The sequence below is a fragment of the Colletes latitarsis genome, chromosome 11, assembly GCF_051014445.1.
Source record: "Colletes latitarsis isolate SP2378_abdomen chromosome 11, iyColLati1, whole genome shotgun sequence".
In the NCBI taxonomy this organism is placed as follows: domain Eukaryota; kingdom Metazoa; phylum Arthropoda; class Insecta; order Hymenoptera; family Colletidae; genus Colletes; species Colletes latitarsis.
Genome location: NC_135144.1, coordinates 20,329,434 through 20,351,355, shown reverse-complemented (window position 1 = coordinate 20,351,355; position 21,922 = coordinate 20,329,434). Strand labels below are relative to the sequence as shown.

General features: G+C 42.3%; 1 protein-coding gene across 1 annotated transcript in view; it reads right to left on the bottom strand.

Moving 5' to 3' along the window:
• Zfh2 (Zn finger homeodomain 2) overlaps positions 1 to 13,953 on the bottom strand; it is a 368,628-nt gene extending 354,675 nt beyond the window's left edge. Inside the window, exon 1 of the mRNA XM_076777785.1 lies at positions 13,699 to 13,953. The gene's annotated coding sequence lies outside the window, so the exon portion shown is untranslated. The remainder of the gene's footprint in view (positions 1 to 13,698) is intronic.
• Between the last annotated feature and the right edge of the window lie 7,969 nt (positions 13,954 to 21,922).

Genomic DNA, 21,922 nt, shown 5'->3' with positions numbered 1-21,922 from the left:
TCGGATAATGAACGTTCGAATAATGAAATATTCGGATAATAGAGCTTCTGGATAATGGAATTTCGAATAATGGAGGTTCTATTATACACACACAGGGTGTTTCTTAAAGGTGGATGGAAACTTTGCAAGCTTGTAATACTCATTAAATTGAATACAAAATGCTTGGTCGTCGTAGGCTTGCAAATCGATCTTTTCAAAGTAAACAACGATATTCTATTTTAATAATATAATTTGTGTACGTCTATTAATTGTTTATCGTACGAAGACATTAGGTACGATTTTCTTTAGAAAAATTGAAATCATTCGTAAATGTTGGACTAATATTTATACTCTCTACTGAAAGTATAAAAATTACCATTTAGTCCAGCGATTTAATATGGTATTGCGACAAGAGTCAAAAGAAACGTAATAATTCATCAGGAGAAAATGCTTCGAAAGTATCCTTGCAACAGTTTCTAGAAACGTAGCGAGAAGACATACAAGTAATTCTATAAACCGTTACACGACGACCCAGTGATTATTTCTCGCAAATGGCCTGACTAATAACTCGTGATCGGAAATTCAAGAAACGCCCATAAATCCGGGGAGATTTTGTTTTCACAATTTAGCGACCGCTATTTTTAATTCATACCGCGTAATTTCGAGAGCTTCAGCCTTGAGTGACTCGATGAGATTCATGCTCCGCTAACCGGCCTGGTCAAAACTATTCTCTATGTATTACACGCGCTCATACATTTTCATTTTGAGGACGTGCGTCGAAAATGAAACAACGGGCATTCTACGAAGCCACGATGGGCTCGTCTTCGGGAAGGAAGCCGGGTGTACGTGGATACGAGAAGAGCCTAAAAAAGAAAGAGAATAAAGGAGAAAAGGCGCGAGAGATGGACGAAAACACAGAATGGCCAAAGAATGCCTTAAAACGCACTGCGTTACCGCGCTACTTTTAGTTAATTAGGGGCAAAATAAGACAGAGTCTCGCGTAAGACTCGCAGATTCTTTTACCCAGACCCTATCTCTGTTTCCCTCTTTCTACGATTCCCAGTTCTTCTTTCACCCTTTAACGCTCACCTTCCCCGTTCTCGCTTCCCTCACTTATTTGTGTTTCCCTGTGTTTGTTTAATCAGACGCCGGACTCAGTCTTCATTACTAGCACTAATTTATCTGCCTTGTCCCCCGACTCTTTCCAACCTGTCTATGTCTGCGTCTCTCTCGTACAGGAGAAAACAGTGGCCTAACGAAATAACTGGAAAGCCTTCGTTTCTGTTCAACACGAAACCGAGATGTTTTATTGCTCCCGTTCCGTGTAATTCGATGTAATCCTCCTCGAAACCGCGTTCGTTGTTTTCCAACGATTACTCTTACCGTTATACAATTTCGACAATTTATTACATCGGTAATAATCTCGGTAGATTAATTTCCGAGCGTGACTAATTCGAATTAAGAAGGAAAACGCGATACGTTCGAAGGGATTACTGTCGCGCTCGACGGTTAGAACAATTTAAAAAAAAAAAACCAAACGTCGATTAATTAATTGAGAATCTACCGTTTCTCGTGCTTCCTCGGAAATCGTCTAACGTTCCCGGGGAATTTTTAGATCGAGCAAAGTGCAAAAGGGTTCGGGGGACGGGATATTGAATCGCCAGGCGAATAGAATCGTCTCGAATACGAAATCCCAGGGAACAAATTAACGTGCACGTTAAATTAACTTGGTCAGTCGTCGAATCAACCAGCGGAGCTCGGTAACGCGTCTCACCAGGGACAAAAGAAAGTTCGATGGCAGGATGAGAAGAAGCGTCGTACAAGGGGCTCCTGGATATCGACGGCAATATTCGTTAAGTCCTGCTAAGACCCTGTATGCGGTGTAGTTCGTTCATTCGGATTGCCAAGTCTCGTTCCATCCCTTTTACTCTTTGATTTCCCTCCCCCTCGCCTTTCTTTCTTATCCTCCTGAACGACGGGGTCTCTTGGCGAGGGGGCAGGGGGGATGCGGCGATCGTTTCTCCTTTCTCACCCTCGCGACAGGCTTTGGCCGAAGATGCATCTATGGCGAAGGATCAGCGTGTCAATATGGTGTTTGTTTAATTTGCGGATTCATCTGCTCGCGTCTTGGACGCTCGATGCTTTTCAAACTTATCACGCGGAAGCTTTATTACACGGATTTACATCGACGCTCGATTTTTACCGACTCCCGTTGCCCGCTTAATCCCACGAAATGCAAAATCATTTCGTAAACATTTTTTAACAGACGCGCGGAATATCTCTACCTCTCGTTGAAAATAAAATCGTGTGATCAACGTAACACTCTGCTTTTCTAATTATTAAGTTGATTTTCTTAAATTTCCAAAGTGAATATTGTTCTCGAAAGTAATGGAAATATCTCGACGTTAAGGTCTGTTTGTAACGAACATAAACAGAGGGTTTCGTTTTCCTTTCCCAAACGTAAATATTGATTGAATATTATATTTCTGTTGCCGTTTAAGGTATACCGTAAATTTAATGGAGCTACGCTAGAGACTGGTATTCGCCAAGAAGACGTTTCGCTCTGAACACAAAAATCACGAAATCAGTTATTCCTCGCTATGCATAATTCTGATACAATGCATATGAACGACTGTTTTATCGTAACGGCCATGACGTGTGCACATCGCGTAAGTCTACACGATTATGAGTAAGCAGTTAACGTCATTTCAGTCGATTTCCATGCACATAAATACTTCCACCATTCGACTTTCCATTTTGTCAACAGAGAACCTTCCGCCTCATTACGTTCTTCTTTCGGGTAAATAAATGCGGAAATTGCGCGGAGCATCAGAGCACGGTCTTAAAGGGCATCTATTGGGACGATCAAAAGGCTCGTTCGTTTCTTTCCTAGTTGGCATTTTGCATTCTGAATCCAATCTGATCTGCAATATTTGCAAAAGCTGACATTTCGTTGCGCCTTTTACGAATCAATTTCTTAACTTATATCCGAGAAATTTAACGATGGTTCGCTTCGTTACTCCACGAGCTTTTTCCATCCACGTTATTAAATCGATCCATTTTTCATCGTCAGTTACAAATAGAAACACGATCTATCACATTTTTTTCAATAAATTTATGCGGCCACAAAACATCGTGGCGATACGTGTAATCAAGTTTCCTTAAATGTCCAACTTAGCGCTGCAAGGGAACCGATACGTTTAATCGTGCAACGTGGATTATATTTAATTCATTTTATTATTATCAATATTGGAAGATCTCTGATTCTAATGGAAATAAAATGTCGCAAGGAAGATATACTCTGTTACATTTTTAAATATATCACTGTGGTAAGATAATAGAAAATACATAAATAGGTTAACCGTTAGAATCTCATAACGCGTTGGAAAATTTTAATGCGACGCGAGACAAAATTAATGTATGTAACGGAAACGGGTTGGCGGTGCGAAACAAAGGCTAATGAAAATAAATGAGAACGGTAGTCTATTGGCATTTCAATCGCATTTGCAGAATACTGATTTATCTGTCTCTCATTTAAATTTCAACAGTGATCGGGGAAAGCGTGAAATGTGCGAAGTCTACGATTAAACACCATCGGTCGGTTTATAGCGTTTAAAGCCGTGGAATGAATTCCCAACCTATCGAGATTACTCTTCGAGCACTCTGGGAAATAGGGGTCTTTATTGCAATGCAATGTAACGGCCATGAAGGTCATTGTTCAACCGTTTTTAGGGTACGAGCAATGACCAGTTCCGGCGCGCATGAGAACGGACTGAAACAAAAGCTGGCAAACCTGTTGGAAACAATCGGGCACGGTTCACCCCTAGTCGGGGCAGCTTATAACGCTCAGAAGGGGATGAACAGTTGGGTGACTTTTTTTTTGGCCTAAGAGGAACTGCCATTGTGCGACACTCGCAACATGTGTGCCTTCGTGTCGTCACGGCGAGATCGGCTGATCATCGTCCCACTATATTTCACAGCGATTTCAAAGCTTGCGAAACTACGACACTCGGAATCTTCCACTTTGTTACAGAACGAATCAACCACGCCATAAAAACCTCACGGTCGCGAAAAACACTTTAAGGAGTATCTATTGAATTTTTTTTCTACAAAACAGAAAAATGTGAAATTTAATTGTCCTCGCGTTGCTCTCGTATTGATCTTCCCGGGGTGATATTTTCTTTCTCCAAGCGTTTATGTATTCGTTATTGTCGCTAGTGCTACCTTGGTATCGTTAAAATTATTGTTTATTTACGCAAGGCAAAATGTACGTGCCTTAATAAGATACGTATCGACGCGGGTGCACATTCGATTCGTTTCTCGCGCGTTGTATTTCTTTTATTTTCTTCTTATCCTCGCTATTTCCTTAATTTTCCGTCTTCGTGCGCGATCTTCGCCTTTTCCTCTTTCAGAACGAAGCTGGAAAGGATGCGAGGCCACGGGTAGTGGCGACCATGAAGGAGCGGTGAAGTGCAGGGAGTCGAAGAAAGGAAGTAAGCTGGTCGCTGCGGAGGAAGAAGGGAGAGGGTTGGTCAGTGCTCCTTACTTAGAGGGTGGCGAGTCTGTTCTTAATTAACGCTCGCCTCTTTTGCTGCACAACCCCTCGCCACCGTGGCACCGTAATGAGGCTCCTCGAGTATGTGTACCGCGTGTGTGTGATACGTAAGTATCGGCCCAGCGGCGGCGGTTGTGTGGGTGACCTAGATGAGACGCGCCCCCGTCTAGCTAATTCTTTTCTTCCGCGCTGACCACTAAAGTAAGTAGATGGTCGTGCACGAGGCATTGTCGTCGGTGTGCGGTTGCTGGTCGGGTGTTTGTGCCAGTCCTACCAGCGCCTTCGAGAACACGTACAAGCGCGCGCGCGGATATATACGCTGGCTTGTGCAGCCATATTCTTTTGGCATCGTGGAACTTCGACGTTACCTCGTGAGAGTTACGTGGACGTAAACACGTAGCGTATCTTTCGTGCGTTAAAGAGTACCACAATAGAGCTTTTGTGTCCTACCATTATATTTTCTGCGTTATTGCGCGTATCGAATATCACCGATACCACGGAACCAGCTTTTATGTAGGTTAATTCACAACGAAAACAACACGCGATCGATCGCTTTCGATAACGATTCCTTGGACCATCTATGAAATCAAAGTTATTAACGAACTGCTATTTAGTTTCTACGTCGAATAATCAGGCAGAATTTCTGAATTAAGAATTCCTCCGCATTTGGATACTCGAGCACGACTATTCGAATATGTATAAGGTAGATGATAAGTTCGCCGCTTCTTCTCGAGCTTCGTTTTCATCCCAGTTCTTCGGCATATAAGTTACGAACCCGTATAACACTGAGATATTAAAACGGGTACGATGTTCGCGTTTATTGTATATCCAGGCACGGATAGAATTCTTGGAATGGAAAATCATACAGCAGAAATATTTTAAAAAATATTTAGTTAGTTATCTATTTCATTGATTGCTTTTAAAATATTCGAATAGTCTCAGAACTCGCCTACCCTATTAACGGTACAGAGACGAATGGAGTATAAGTCGTATTCATGCCAAAATCTTGGTTCTAGTGTCAACATTGATTCCCAGCACTACATACTATATCAAACTTTTCACTTAACCTTGTTTTTCTGTTAGCAAGAGCTATGTTTTCTCTCTAATAAACCGAATCGTTGACCTCTCCTTCCGATCAAGTATAAAATGGATAAAATTGACTCTCGAGCTAGCCTGTGGAAAGCATCGGCTTTGCTCCGTTTTATTCTCTTCGATTTTGACGTTACATCGACTTGAAATTGTATTCAGCCGGGATGGGGAATAACGATGAAAAACGAAAGACATCTTAAAATCCGGAGAAGCTCGAAACAGTAAATAATTCAGGGCGATGGATTCTGAACGGTAAAAATATTGTCGTTTCGCACGACGAGACAGCGAAAGACAACTGGCAGCCGCGAAGAAAAGAAGAGACGGGTAGACGATCGACGGGCCCATTCTTCGGTCACATCCTGGGCTGGTCCCACCTCCGTCTTCCCCTTCTCCTCTGGCACCCCCTTTCTTAGCGGAGCGCGGCGTGGATAACAGCAATTAAGCCTTCCCCGTTAATAGAGACGATTGTGATTAATTATCGGATTTAATGACCGGCTACTTGTACTTGTAAATATAGGGACACGGGACGCGCATGTGGGTACACCGTAAAAATTAGAGACCATGATTCCTCAGTGTACTCCTCCTACTCCTCCGACCGCCTCCCCTTGCACCTACTTTTGCTTCTTCGTTCTCGTGTGTCACCGGTACGCGTGTGCGCCCGTCAGAGAGAAACGGCCCTGTCACACTCCGGCGATTTTTTAACCGGCAATCAACCAGGGCTGTGGGACCGGCCAACTTGGTATTGTAACGAAACTAACCTAACGTACATACGATACGAAGACGTTATATTCTTCGCATTAAAAATTCCATTTACCTTTGAAGAACATTCAATGGCGCCCGCTCGCGATCGCGCCATATTCTTAAGGTCATCACAGAGGCTTTATGATTCAAACTTGATTAAACTTGAAAGCTATATATTGTGAAACTGTCCAACGAACAGCGTTTCTATCGTGTAACTTCACGCTGTACGCGTAAAGTTTCCTCGAGACGTCCTGTACAGCGTAAAAGATAAAGACGTTAGAAACGTGCGAAGCGTAAGTAAGTCGTAATGAAACACTTGGCTTAAAATCAAATTATGCCGTGCTATATGCGTACGGTAAATTATATATAAAGTAATATTTAAATAATATCCCCGACATCGAGCGACACGGCGCATATTTAAGCATTGTGCATGCACGCAGGACGCCCAGCGTGGGAGGGCATGAGCTCACGTACCAAAATTAACTCTGGACTCTTGGCATTTAAAAATAATTGGTAATTATCGGCATTATTAATAGTTTCGCCGGGCTACGCCGACAACGAGCAGAAGATTGCAAATGCGTATTTATGAATTTGCAGGTTTCGCCGAGAAACGCTCTAAACTGTGGTGCTTTTCCATCGACCTTGCTTTCCGTATTGATTGACCAGCTACTACACTCCATTACCGTGTCAAGACTTCTTCTAATCGTTTTAATTTCAATTTCATTTATTTTTTATCCCGACGCTATTCTGCTGGTAGGAAAAGGTTATCTCGATACCGATGCTCCATTTAGGAAAGACTAATCAATAACGCAAGTTTGAGTCGTTCGATTAGAATCAAGTTTTGTAACGGATTAATTTTACTTAAATAAATTTGATACATGCTTGAACGTTTTCTGTAGATTGAAGTTTTTTTTTGCAAGAAGAACGTTGTCTAGTAAAAATAATAGAGCTGCGTACGAAAAGAAAATAATTTTATTTTCTACCGATATACCGTAATTTTATTTTCACATGTAAAAAATGTTATTTGCGAAAAGAAAGAAAGAAAATAAAGTTTCTACCTGAGAATGCAGTTAGTTCGATGGAAGAACGTATTTCTTCCATTCGGCGAAGAACCGAGTCGTTCATCGAAGTATCGATTGGTTCGTATAATAATTATCTCCCCTGCATTAGGGATGGTTACCCCCTCTGCTTTCCTAAACAAGCCCCGCTGTCTTATATTAGACTAGACTCTTCTACGAGGGGTGAGTAAACGTAGCGTTCCCCGACAACAGCTGCCACATTCTTTGAATCCTTTCTAGTCATGTTAATTAATTATTTATCCACCTCGTGAATAAGTATTAGGACGAGGAAACCGTTGGATACTCCATGGTTTCTCAGAAACTAAGCATCAATTTCGCCAAACAATTCATGGTTTCTACGAATGTTGCGTTTCCTCGGTTCGAGGCTCGCTATTACAGTTCAAAGACCTTTAAAAATATATCCGGAGGGCAATCGCGACGATGGATTTCTAACTTTTTCATTACGATACTCGCATCTGTTCTAATTTTTTAAGAGGTTTCAGAAATCCGAATTTAAATTAAGTTCGATATTTTTATTCTTTATCTAGTTATCGTGCAGTTGCAATCAGGAATGGGCAAAATGTAGTTCAGAAAGTATTTGAAAATTTCTCTAGAAATGTATCAAGTATTCAAATTTATTTACAGTTTAAATTTATTTAGCGTTCTTCATTTTCAGTTTCTAATCGCATACGGAATATAAAATAATATATTGAGTATTCGAGGTATCATCGATCACGAGTTCCAGGAGTATTTAACATTCGACAGCACGAATACAAAATAAAAGCGAATGTCAATATTTGATCACGACAGAATACAATATGTCACACTGTTTGTCACATATTCTACGCACCGAATGCATATATTCACTGTTAAACATGTATTTCAATTACAAAATCGCACCCGTTCTTGCTTGCAAATACGATCGTCGAGATCGAAATTCTTATGTAAATAAACGTTCCGAATGACGACATCTGTGTACCCTTCTCGTTTATCAGATAAAAATAATAATTTCTAGTTACGGAACGAAATATCATACACCGAAGAAAGTAAAATTTCCGACCAGGATCAAAGAGAGAATAGGAATTATTTTGGTCAATCATGTAAATTTAACAATTAGTCAGGGAATGTTCCCGGTTGAATAATTAACTAGACAAGATGAAGTGGGGCGACACTCCCCGTTTTCTTGGACATTTCTCGAGACGACGGCGATCAAAGGGAAGAGAAGCAACGCGACGACGACTACGACAACGCGAATGGCGCTCCGCAGAGCTTTCGGATCTGGGATTCGTGAACGCACCCGCGCTTTCGCTCGACATACCGGCTTGTCGGATGGGTGGGTGGGTGGGTGGCGGTCGGGTATTTTTGTATCTAATTATAATCCTCGGGTGAGGGAGCGAGGCAATCGCCTAAAATTAGAGCATATAGTCTAACCGGTACACGTCGCCCGCTATTTTATATTTCGTCCTCTCTTTCCCTCTCGTCGCATTTGTTCCCCCGCTCTCGCTCCCTCCCTTTTTCTTCTTCGTTTCGCGCCGCGACTCGTCGCTCATCCTGGCAGCCGTTTTATCGCCTTCCCTCTTCCCGGCCAGCGATACCTTCTAGTCTTTCGAAACGCAGAGTCACTCTCGTTAGAAATTTACAGAAATCATTCCAACGAAAACCGCACAATCAAACGTGAACGCCAGAGTCTTCCATCGTATCGACGATCGTAACTTTTTTTGATTGAATCACCATTGGGTAATGATTTGTAATAAAATATAATTTTACACGTGAAGTTATAACGATTCGTAATCAATACGTAATGTTTTAAAAACCGTGCTCGTGCTTGGTTAAATCTGATTGCAATAGGACCGTTTTCACGTCCACTCTGTGCACTCGAAGTTATAAGTCATAGTAACGACGTTTTTGCATGGGAAGAATGTAAATGTACTCTCCTGGTCTGGAAGCGATTCTCGCATGATCGTCGTAGAAAATTTATGCACGATTATCAGGTTAACGTGGCGAAAATTAATACCAGAAGAAGGGTGATCGTACTACATCGTACAACATCGTAGCTTCGTCTTTCCAATAAAAATTCAGGGTATAATATAGGAAGACTATCAATGAGACCATTTCCAGATAAAAAATTAAGATAGAAATTTGCCAAAAACGTAAAGGGGAATTCTACCTCGTCGGAACCAAATGACAAACTGCTTATTAAGGATCGATGATAGTAAGCAAAGTTTTTAGTCCCCTCCCTTGCTCGTTGATGAACTTCTTCGTTCGAGGCAGTAATCAACCATGCTCGATTAAATGGTTGTCAACGAACAGTCGGTATATGTAGAGGGTTGATCAGAGAGGACTAGCGCGTCACTATCGGGGGACGCAAAGCGAAAATAGGATAAAAATAATAATCCATAGTGAAACAATGACACGAGTGACAGGTTGTGATTAGCCGTCATGGAAGAATAATCAGGATAATGACGGGTTTACACCCTCTTTGGCTGCAAAGAAGGGACCCGATACAACGACTGCGGAGCGAGAGGATGGCGGTTGCACGGTTTGTCGAGTTAATTGTCGTCTAGCGTGTCGATCCGAACGTACCCCCGTTCGGCCACACGCAAATGTCACTGCGAGGCACTAGAAAAAAGAAGAAAGTGCCTCGTGGAGCTCCTAGGACAATTAAAGGGAAAAGTAGACTGGGCTGCTTTGTCAACTACAAGGAGATTAAAGACGCGAGGAAATTCTAGTTTAAATATCAACTGCTCGGTGGCGTACTCGTGGGTCGGAATTGAAGGGAGTATAATTGTGTTTAGAATCAACTTCAGTTTTGTTTTGCATTTTTATGCGAGAATGAAATTATTATTTAAACGTAAATAAAAATTAAAACGAAGATTAAATAGTACGTCGTTGTCAACGAGTAACGGTGAATTCAGAAAGGAAGTTTTTTCGTAGCACGATCGAGACCGCTCGAGATAATCGCAGGTTCGCGAGGTAGCACGATCTAACGCGGTCCCGAGGAGATCCAGGCTCGATGCCGACGAAGATCGCCGGGCACGCGGATAATAATCGTTGATTGGCATCGATCGAAAGTCGTTCTACGGGTTCTATGGGAAAATCGGCTGGCACGTGACGATCGTTGAACGATCGACAGTCGGCTCGACCGTACGTGACTTCGATCGTTAATCGGGACGAACGTTGGGAAAAAGAAGAACGGCTAGAAAATTTATCGGCCGGGAAAACGCGGATAAAACGATAATTCGTTTGTGGGACGAAAGCGGCTCTGGGGGCCCCCGGTTTGGCAAAGAACTAGAAGCGAACTTAATTTCAGCACGGATTATTAATCCAGAATCCGGTTTCTTGCGCACGATATATTTCCATGTAACCGCGACGGGAATAGTAATCGTTATTTGCTTCATTGTGCCCGGCATTAAATATTCAAACACGGACGCAAGATGGAACATAATTGTGCGTCACGTTGAAAAGTTCCACTCGCTCGCGTTCGCCAGACACAACGATGCTAAACGGTAAAAGTTTCGCGTTGAACGTTCAAGCAGGCGCCCCGAGGTAGGTACGGATAGGTTAAATAAACTGAAAAAGACACTGTACAAATAAAACCATTTGAATAAATTTATTCGCAAACACAATGCTACAACAACCAAAATCGGTATAATTTTAAGTAGATACTCCGGTATATAATCAGACAGGTTTACGAACGGGTCGGAGAACTTTAAGAGATTCTTGCGCCAATCAAAAGACAAGACATTGAACGAAATCTATCAAACAAGCGATCATCCTTTTGCAGCGAAAATTATAAACCGAAATCGTTAATTGCTCGGAGTTGCTGCGAAAAAGAAATCTGCTTGTTTGGAATAAACAGAGCACACGTAACAATAATCACCATCAAGCAAACATACAGTAAGATTCGCGGACGAGAATTGTTCGAGGAGCGGTGGAGGGGGAGGTTTATGGAATTTTTAGTTGCAAACGCGACCGGAACGGATCGAGGAGACGAACGCAAACCGAGGCATCGCTGAATTTCAGATTTCTCGAAGCAGCGGACTGCTCTAGGTAATAAGGACATCGTTAAGATTATATTTAGGCATCGTAAAAGAAAATATGCACCCGTTGGAGCCAAGTCGCTCATTACGCGGGGCAGTATTAACGTTTGCCCGTACAACCACGGGGATTTTGAGCATCGTATACTCGTGTCAAAATATATACATAGTTAGCAATCCGCGCAGTAAATCGGCGAATTCGCGACGGAGTTCAAAATTTTATGCAATTAACCGCGCTCGTTTGTCCCTGAGACGCGCTTTATTGCTTTCGGATCCCTTTTGGGTTCGCCTCGTTAAATCACGTTAGAAGCTTTTTGTTTTATTTTGGCCGTATTTATCGAGAAAAGCTCTCCTTAGAATTATTGTGAAAATGTTTGCCATCGTGGCACGAAAATCTAGGTTGAATTTTAAATCGAGGAGACGCCGAGTGGCAATTCTGAAAAGCATAAAGTTGAAATTGATAAAAAGAAAATATAGAATGGAAACATTCTAGACGAATGGCCACGAGTTGGGCAGAAACGAGAGTAATTAACACCAACGTGCCTATCGCACCAGAAAAATTTTCGTCTGGCTAGAACAGTGTTTCCCAAACTGTGTTGCGTGCAATACGATTAAGTGTTTGATGAGAATTCATAAAAATAAAACAAAGAAAGCCTACATAATTTAAACAAAAGTTATTCTTCTTCGCTGATAACGAATTTTTTTTATTTATACGACCTTTGCTTTTATTTTGTTCCTCCAAGCAAAATAACTGGAAGGAGCATACAAAACGCCATAAATTTTCGATCGTTGTAAAATTGAGACGAATGATTTCCGTTTTCCTTTCCTTTCTCTTGCTGTTACATCGGTTAAGAATGTCGAAGCAATAATATTTTAACGAATTCTTTGTTTCAGCATACGCTTGGGTCTACTTTATTACGCAAACAATCAGTTTTTGATAGATATTTATACAATCGTGTTCCTGAAAAAGATGGTCTGTTTGAGAGATGCGGTTTGGACGACGAAATGGAGTACAAAAGGTTCTATAAATACGATGTCCAAAAAGCAAATTAAAGAGATAAATGCTATCACAGATGATGCCAAAGGTGTCGATATCTGTCATTATTTCCGTTAAAACTAACGTTCAAACATTCAACGAAGACGTTTCATTTCAGCGGAACTCAAGAAGAGTATTAATTCAAGCATAAACATTGAACCGTGTCTATGTTTTTCATTAATCAATCAGCCACGTTAAACATCCATACTTTTCGCAGTACCTTCGATAGCATTTATTAATTATGTGCTTTCATAGAACGTTTACGAGACTATTTTTACTCCGTTTCACTGCCTGAACCGCCTCTTACAGGAAGGCCATCTTTTTCAGGGTCACTCTGCATATCTCGCTATTTTCCTTGCGTTCTTTATATATTTCTTGCACCCCGAGTTTGTTGTTACTCTATTATTATCATTTGTCTAAATATAACTCAAGTTCATTATCTGTAAAGTTTATACAAACAGTTCAGGAAACGCTGCTCGTTTTGGGAAACTACCATCGAACTGTCGCTAAAATTTGAAACGCGGGCCAGGTACGCGAAACGAAAGAGCCACGGATGGACTAATCTCGCGGCGCGGTAATTAATATACCGCGCGAAGGTGCGAAAAGAATAACGATCGCGATGAGGGAAATCGGAAACACTGAAATTCGTCGAATGGGCCGAAGGGGTTGTCGCGGGAAATCGCGAAGGGCGGGTCGCGAGAGAAGCATTGGTATCGGCGGGAAGTACGGAGCAAAAGGGGTGTTGTGTGTGTCAGAGGGCAGGTGAGGGCGGGGGAGAGGGGGTTAGGGGGGGGGGGGATGGAAGGGGTGGCGGATGGTGGCAGAGTAGGACTGGCGAAAACGCGGTATGCAAAGCAGGCGGCGAATTTAAACGGTCCTGCGCAGAACGAATGGCCTCACCTCGTGCTACGCTCTCCCGTCTTCTCTCTCTCTTTCTCGCCCTCGTGTTCGTTCGCACTCGCGCGTCCGCGTCTCTGGAAGCGACTTCGAGCACCCACACAGGTATGCACGCGTCACCGAGTGAAACGGGTAAAGAAAAAGAGAGACAGGTAGAATGGGGGGAGGATAGGAGGAGAGAGAGAGAGAGAGAGAGAGAAAGAGAGAGAGAATAAAAGCGACACCGAATAGAGAGAGAGAAAGAGAGGAGGCGAACAAAGAAGGAGAGAGTGACCGGCTCTCTGGCTCCCTCTCTCGATTCCTCACCCGTTCTCTCACTTGTCTCCCCGTGGCACACGTGCACGCAGCGGAACTACGTTCTCCTGTCACCAGAATTCCCGATGCGCGCATAGATCGGCAAACGAGCCGAGTCCAGGCGAACGCGGCACTCGCGACGATTCCCAAACATCCGGGGAATCGTGGCCTCGAGGACCGCCGCGACGATACGGCGACGTCTAAACGCGGTTACTCGAACGTAGGGCAAACGACGTTTTCCGCCGGGATTCGAGTAAAATGGCTGCTCTCGCCGCTGCGGCGCGCCTGAGCTTACTGGCTTGCCTCCCTTCGTTTGGGTCTCCACACACACAGACGCCCGCGCCGCGACGCGTGTGAGAGGATCCACACGTACGACAGGGGGGGCGCACACGCGCGACGAAGCCGCGCGGCCGCGGCGTCGGGACGGCACACGTACACGGAACCGCGGCTCGTGTGACGCACGCTCGGCCGCGTAGGTGCACGCACGCACACGCGTCCCGATTCGCCCCCGCCAACCACGCGCGCACGTGTCTGCGCGCAGAACAGCTGAGCGTAAAGGGAACTTGCTTGTTTCTGACTAAAGACAACCTCCTCGTTTCTCGCGATTTTCCATTTTACCCCCGCGCCACGCTCGAAACTTTCCCTCTGTTACATCCATCCTGTAATTTTTTGGATTTTAACCCCTCGACGATTTAATTCCAAATAATTTGTCGAACGTACACTATTTGATTTTGTTTGAACTTGCTCGTGCAAGGAAACAGAATAGATTTGTTTTACGAATATCTCGTGAATGTTAAAACGTGTACATTTTAGCATATAAGACTTGATGACGAGTGGAGTAGCCTCATGATTGTGAAACTTGACATCAAGAACTTGTAACGAGTCAGACAGTTAACAAGGGGTTAAGGGTCGAAGCGTTTCTTTTTTAAATGGCGAATCTTAAGGAAGGATATCAATCTAGGTGCTCGAGATAAAGGAAATACTAAGTACATAAACTTGGTGGATTTAAAAAACGATGGCCATCTCCCTCGAAGTTACCCCATACTCGAAGGAAGAAAAGATGGATTTGATTTTTATTCGTGACGAAAATCGTCAGTGTTGTAGACGAACGACTGTATTCGTTCTCTCGACCTTAACCCACTATGTTTTTCTGCGCAGGCAACTGAAAAATGATGTTTACCGTGAACAACTCCCGGAGAACATGCAAGAAAGAATAATTAGGTCTCGTGCATCCATTTCATTAGAAGCGATTGAAACAGCACTTGAAAATCTTACAAAGCGTTTTAACGTGCTTGTATCTTAAGGTCATCATTTTGAAAATTTAATTTGACTCGAATAAAAATACGCCTTAAAGTAGCCTTAAAAAGATTAAGGAGTCGATACAAACGATCATTTTAATTGAAATACCGGTTACACGTATACATTATTAGGTAAAGATCGTATTTTATATTAACCGATTAACCGATAGTAAAGTTCTAAAAACACGTGGGCAAGTTTCACTCTAATGCAACATATCCCAAACTGTTTTAGTCACGAAACACTTTTCATCTTGCAGTACATTTAAAGAGCATTCTTTCTCTCACTGTATTGAAGATAAAACATTGCTACGTGAAGAACGAACCTTATCTTTCTATATAAGACGATCCCGCTTTTTCCCATCAAACTACGCAAACACATTCTATAAGCGAAAATAAGAAAAACTGTTGTACGAAGATCGATTATAAACGAATTATTACAAAATAAGTAGATGTTGAAGGCAACACGAAATAGGTAACAACGATCTATCGCAGAATGTAAAAGGTCAATCGCGTTTATCTGATCTGTGTATTCGCAATATGTTGTAAATTATACCCAAACGTGAACTAGTTGCGGAGGACTAATTCTTTGGCCCACGCGACCGTCAGATCTTACACCTATTGATTTCTCCTTGTGGAGAAACTTTAAAATAAAAGTTTGACTGTATCGAAGCAAGCCATACCAAAGTAATTCTAAACACATATTATTAACGATATGTTCTCTGACGTGGCATCAGAATATATATTATATACATATCAGAATAACATTTTTCTTATTTCAACTTGTAGAATATATTCCAGCAGTTTGACGAGAAACACTAGGAACACACTACAGTACAGAAGTGCTACAAGATCAAGGAATCGTCCAATTTGAAGTCACAGAAAAAAAGTAAGTAGCAAATACTAAAATTAAAATGTACACACGGATGTTTAACGAATATTCACATTCCTTTTGGCACCTTCTCTCGTAACTCACATATTTACACTACCGTTCTACCATACAAATACAAAAAAAAAACCGAAATAATATAAGAAACGTATTCGTTACTTTTTATTTGATCGAGAATAGAAATCCAAAATACGTTCAGGCCATAAAACTTTTAACATGGTTCAACGCGTTAGACTATCGCATATAGAAACGGATATAATAAAAAAAATTAGTGGCGAATAGCTGCGAATTCGTGAGTAAATATGTGGAAACTTATTGTCTGGTACGTGGTAATATCGCGTTGGTGGCTGATCGTCATGCAGCGCTCCTGGGCAGGATGCCCACGAAAAAAGAAACAAAGGCATCAAAATATACAGAAAAGATAATACCAGAAAAATGTTCCGCAAAAAGTAAAATGTAAATCTCCTCCATATTCTGCTCATCTCGCTCGATCCCGTGACTGCAAGTTTTAAAAAACTTTTCGCTGAGAACTCTGGCAACTTTTCGAAAGAATTATTATCGTTGCTTCCACTGCTCATCATAGGATGTCATATTTTATACCACGATGATTCGTTATAAGCATTTTCTTTTCAACCGTTAGTTGTACCATTTGTTTGAAACTGTTGAACGATTTTGTATAAAATTACCAGACCCTGGAAACTCGAATTTACAAAATTTTTACTACGCTGGTGCCAAACAAGGGACACCACTGAGAGTCATATTCTCTTAATGCAAGCTTCAAACGAGGCAAATGCGTGGTAAATGACATAGCATTTACTTGCGTTAAAGGATACCAAATTATCGTTGTATTCACGTTCAAACTTGATAAGATCAGATTATACGTCTATCGGACCTGACTCAATTGATAGTTTCTTAAACATTTTTGCCAGGAAATAGAACCTGGTTGCCGACGAGCATCTTGGAAATATCATTAATGAATATTACGAATCATTTACGAGATATTTGTGATCAGTACAATTTGTAAACGACCAGAGAGGTAACTGTCAATCCAATTGAAGATATTTCCAAGTAATTCTATGTTAGACAGTTCCAACGTAAGTACTGTATGATTAACTTCGGAAAATCGGTGTAGATAGTATCGATATAATATCCTTGATCTAAAGAGCCAGATACGTAATACGATTTCAAAATATTGATCAGTCTGTTCCAAATCCGTGTTGTCCATCGTGATAGAAAAGATGACAATTCAGTATGGAAAAATGATTCGTAATTAATCATAAGTGGTACGTAGTGTACATTTTATGGCTTACACTCCATTTATTTACCAGGTATATAAAATAGTCACGAGAATCAGTGCGTCATAAAAAGAAAGAAGAAGTTGTTGTCTATCTCTCGAGACTTTTAACACGAATCTAGCACCTTCAGGGATTTCCAAGGTGAGGAATGTGACCCCTCGGAGAAGGTATGTAAAATGTATAAATTAATTATCCAAGCCCAAGACCAGTAACGAAAAAATTTTTGTTCGTTAGGAGGGTGTCTTGAAAAAAAAGTTTGTAACCCGTCGCCGTAAGGTGATTCGAGACGGTGCCCGACAGGTTTAATTGCACAGTTTTCTTTCTTCCGCGGCTGGCCGCCGACAATCGGGCCGTCGGTCGTCAGGTGTTACAGAACCGGATAGGAGGAATTCGACTTCTGCTCGCGGTCGATACGTTTCTCGAAATGGAACTGATCGCCGCGCAGAGAAAGTTTGATTGCCCGGCGCCGGCTTGGAAAGTTCCCGCTCATTCCTTTATCTTGTATGACAATACCGCGATCGAAGTTACGACCCCGTCGAAACTTTGTCTACCAATGTTATCCGGGAGTTGTTCGGGGCGTCGTTAAAGACGCCGAGGCGTCGAGTGTAAATCCCACGCAACGTAAATCAAAGGTCTAAGTTATTGCGGCAACCGGTGCACCAGGTTCCTCCCCGCAGAACTCTTAACGTTCCTCTGGTCCGCGCGTTTAATTAGATCCGGACTGGATCGATGCTTGCCACCGGGGTAACTTCAGCAACAATACGGCGATTGCCGTTACGATCATCCTGCCAGAGGAGAATTGCGGTAGCAACGGGGCGAGCCTGACGCTGGGAGGAGGATACGCTCGTTCGCCGCGGCGCGGAGCGAATCGAAAAATCCGTGCGTAAGGAACGGTTCTCGAAGGTGGAAAAGGAGAAATGCTTTTACGACGCTTCGAACTCGAGGACTTGAGGTCGTAACGCAAGAAGGGAACGCAGTCAACCGAGTTGCTTGCTTTTCTGCATTCTTACGGGCATACCGTAGCGCGGCCAGTATGAATATGCAAATTGGCAAACAAGGATAACGGGTGCGTTGACCAACGTATTAGTAGACACCGGTTCACAATCGGTCGTGTCTCGTTATTGATGTAACGGTTCCCGATCGGACGGTGACGATTTTCGTTTCGATTGTCCCGGATGTCGCGGCCACCGCTTACGTCGCTCGTTACGTCCGAACCGTACGATTTATAGAATTAATTAGCCGCGACGGAAAAAAATACCACCTTTGCCCGGTGTCGATAAGAAAAGTTGATTACGCGAACGGCGCTGCAACTTTCATCGCGACGCAAAACGATCTTTGACATCTTCGAACCCCTATATTTTCGTTCGAAAAGTCGCTGCTTCCAAGGAGAATGCAATTACGGAAACCAAGCAGATACGATTTAGGAAACCGGTTACTTAAATCGCGCCTACTACGCTGCGTTGTAAAAAAGCTGATAACGAGGTAATTCGTTCTCTGTAAAAGGTTCAACACGTAATAATATTTGTCCCGAAGACGTATCTACAATATTCAATATTAATTCGCATGCAAATTAGCCTTAAATACGAAATATAAGATAAAATATCTTAAGTGGTACAATTTGCAACTGTCCTTTGCTAATCGTCGCACAAATTTCCAGACGAGCAAAACGAAAAGTACCGATTTCTTTCTACGATCGTAGGGGAGAATCAAATAAAATTTTTCAATGTTTCCTGCCGATTCTTCGCGCTCCGGCGATTCTATTGACGTTAATACTCTAAGTGCTACGGTTCAGATTACTTTCGTGACGTAAAAAAAAAAAAAAAAGAAAAAACTATACCACAGCCGGCGAGTTCCACCTCCTCTGCAATTTGATCGTTTATCACGATCAATTAAATTTCCTGCGCGACGACGATAATTGACCAACGCCATCACCCGTGTACCATGGAGTCGAGATAATCTCTGGCGCAAGTGCCGATAAATGGCGCATTCGCGTGAACGTGAACGCAGTCTCTGTAGCGTGCTATCATTATTTTACGAGATACGCTTTAAGCGTAATAAATTTTATTGTACTTCCTCCCCACCGTCGATTCCACGACCGGCCTCGAAAGAGGAAAAAGTGGTTCGGGCACGATGTCTCGTCGCGAGTAAACCGAACCGGTAAACAGATTTTGCGCAATTCCGGATGGTAAACGAATCGAAGAAAAATCCTAGTATCGTTCGCGGTTGCTTCACGAATCGCCTTTCGTACTTTATAAAATTTAATCCCGAGGAAAATGAGACCCCCTTTAGCAATTTAGTATTTTATGCATCGTAGTTGCAATTACATAGGTAAAATGCGATGCTCCAAATTCGATTCTAGCTACTCGAGGCGTCCAAGTATGGTCGTGACGAAGTCGTAACAGAATTTTAATTAACGAAAAGCTTTTGCAACGTGGTTGGATCGATAAGCCAATTCGTTCTGAAAACCAGTTTGCTAAATTATTAAAAAAAGTATCGTGCAAAATGCACGCGTAAGTGTCGCGAGTCTGCTTTCTCGTGCAGCTAGGAATAGTGCCGTTGATTTCCGCGTCGCGACGCTCGCGACGAGCTCGACGTTGTAACGCGGTGTTGGCCACGGGCACGCGCGACTATACAAATCAATATTTTCTACATATCTCACGAATTTTCCCTAATTGACCGCCTGCATGGTCCGCAGCACTCGAAACTCTCGCGTCGCTTATTCGTAACTGGTTTTTAGCAACACGAAAAATGCACGCCGCTTCGAATTTATTTTCGTCAAACTATTCAACTTGACCGAACCATTGTTCTCTTAAAAGGCAATAAATCGATATATCAAACGTTTATTTTACTTCGAATCCAAACGAAATCGTCGGATGATAATTTGGACGTGCAACCGGCGACGCGAGTATCGTTTTAGTCAGAATTTTTGGAAAGTAGGAGAAACTGTCTTCCGAGAAATTGCGAACGCTCGTCCACGTGGTGAACGAGTTCAGAGGTATTATGAAATAAATCTCGTTATTGCTTGGTCGAGGAGGAAAAGCGGGCGGTCAGTTTTAATTAAAGAACTCGAGGCGTCAGCTGCTCCCTGCCAATGGTTCGCTGGTTTCCCTTCTTTTCCTTTTTTTTTTCTCCTTCCTAGCATTGCGACCGATATCGCCCACATACATATGTGCCGTACAATTCACGATTTCGATGAGAAAAAAATCGTCGCCAGGAGGAAACGACTCGTCGAAAGTTCGCATCTGCAAACTAATACGAGTCATCAAGCTCGCTGGTAAACACAACCGGTATATGTAATTCGACCCATCTCCTGCATGCACAGCGTGTCGTTATGTTAATAAATTTTACTCGATCGATGCGCGAATTAATGCAAATGTATGCATTAACATACTGTATCGTGTCATAAACTGGTACCGCATGAATATGCCGTGGCTATTGCCAACTGGGAATATGCAGTAAATGAGGCAAAGATAATATGCCTAAGTGACACGACAGCAAGAAATCATTCCTTCGGAAAATGTAACTATTTTGTATTCGAGAAAATGAATCACTCGTACATTGTATAATGTTAAGGCTCCTAAATCAGGAATACCAAACGTCCCATGATTTCTAACGATACGTGTAATTACTATCCACAAATTACGAACACGTTTAATCTCGAACGACACATATATCAAAGTACGTCATTCAATTTGCAAAAATTAAAGCTTCCGCCTATGTTTAGCAAACGGTCGAAAAGTTAATGTATCGGGGATCGAAGGAATCGCGACTATAATTTTAGTTAACGCGATGTATATGTACATATTTACAAGAAGACGCGTGTACGAGATCGAGAGTACACCAAAGATGTTTTTAGCTCCTTTTATTATTCGACCGAATGTGCTCCGCGAAAGCGTGCACCACATCATAGTAACATTTTATGGGTCGTACCGGTGACCTTATGAGGCAAACTCGGTGAATTCTTTAAGAGTCCAGCAGAGATAATATAATCCGTTATAACGCGAGTCCACGAAGTAACCTGGTAACCAAACATCACAGAGTACAATGGAGCACCGTACTTGACGAAATAATGGCAGACCACTGGCATGGAAAGTGGACATAATTGACTGGGTAATGACGAGGTAAACGGACAGTTCTATTAAGCATCGACTGCATACGCGTTGAATATGATGGATACCCTCTTAACTACCCACGGATACAAAAATAATCACTTTCACAATTTGCACGTAACCTCGCAAATGCCGGTTCAACCGGCAGAATCCGATCTCGTGCTTGAGATTCGACTGAAATTTAATCTTCTACCTGGAATCCAGAGTAATTGCTAAACTTCCGGAATAGGGAACCGTGAATCAAGAAATAAACGTATAATCCTAACAGAGCTTTTCGGAGTTACGTTGCCTTTATCCTTTTACACTTTACATCAGGCGTATAAAATACGCCGCCTAGTTCGTTAAATTTTGCGTTCGTCTCTTATATTTGTTTCATTTCGCAGTTGTATTTCGGAATACATATTTGTACAAGCAACTCGACGCTCAAGATTGCCTGACCGATATCTGTCTTTTATTTTATATGTCGTTTATTTAAGATATTGACTGCCAAAGACTCTTTAGTACGCGGTGTCAAGTATCTTAACGAAAACGAGACAATCTTTCCATTCGGTCGTCGGTTTCCTTTTAATCCTAGACTCGTTTTCCTGTAATACAACAGAAGCTACTGGTACGACCGAAAAATGAGCTTTAGAATATTTTTAACCGCGA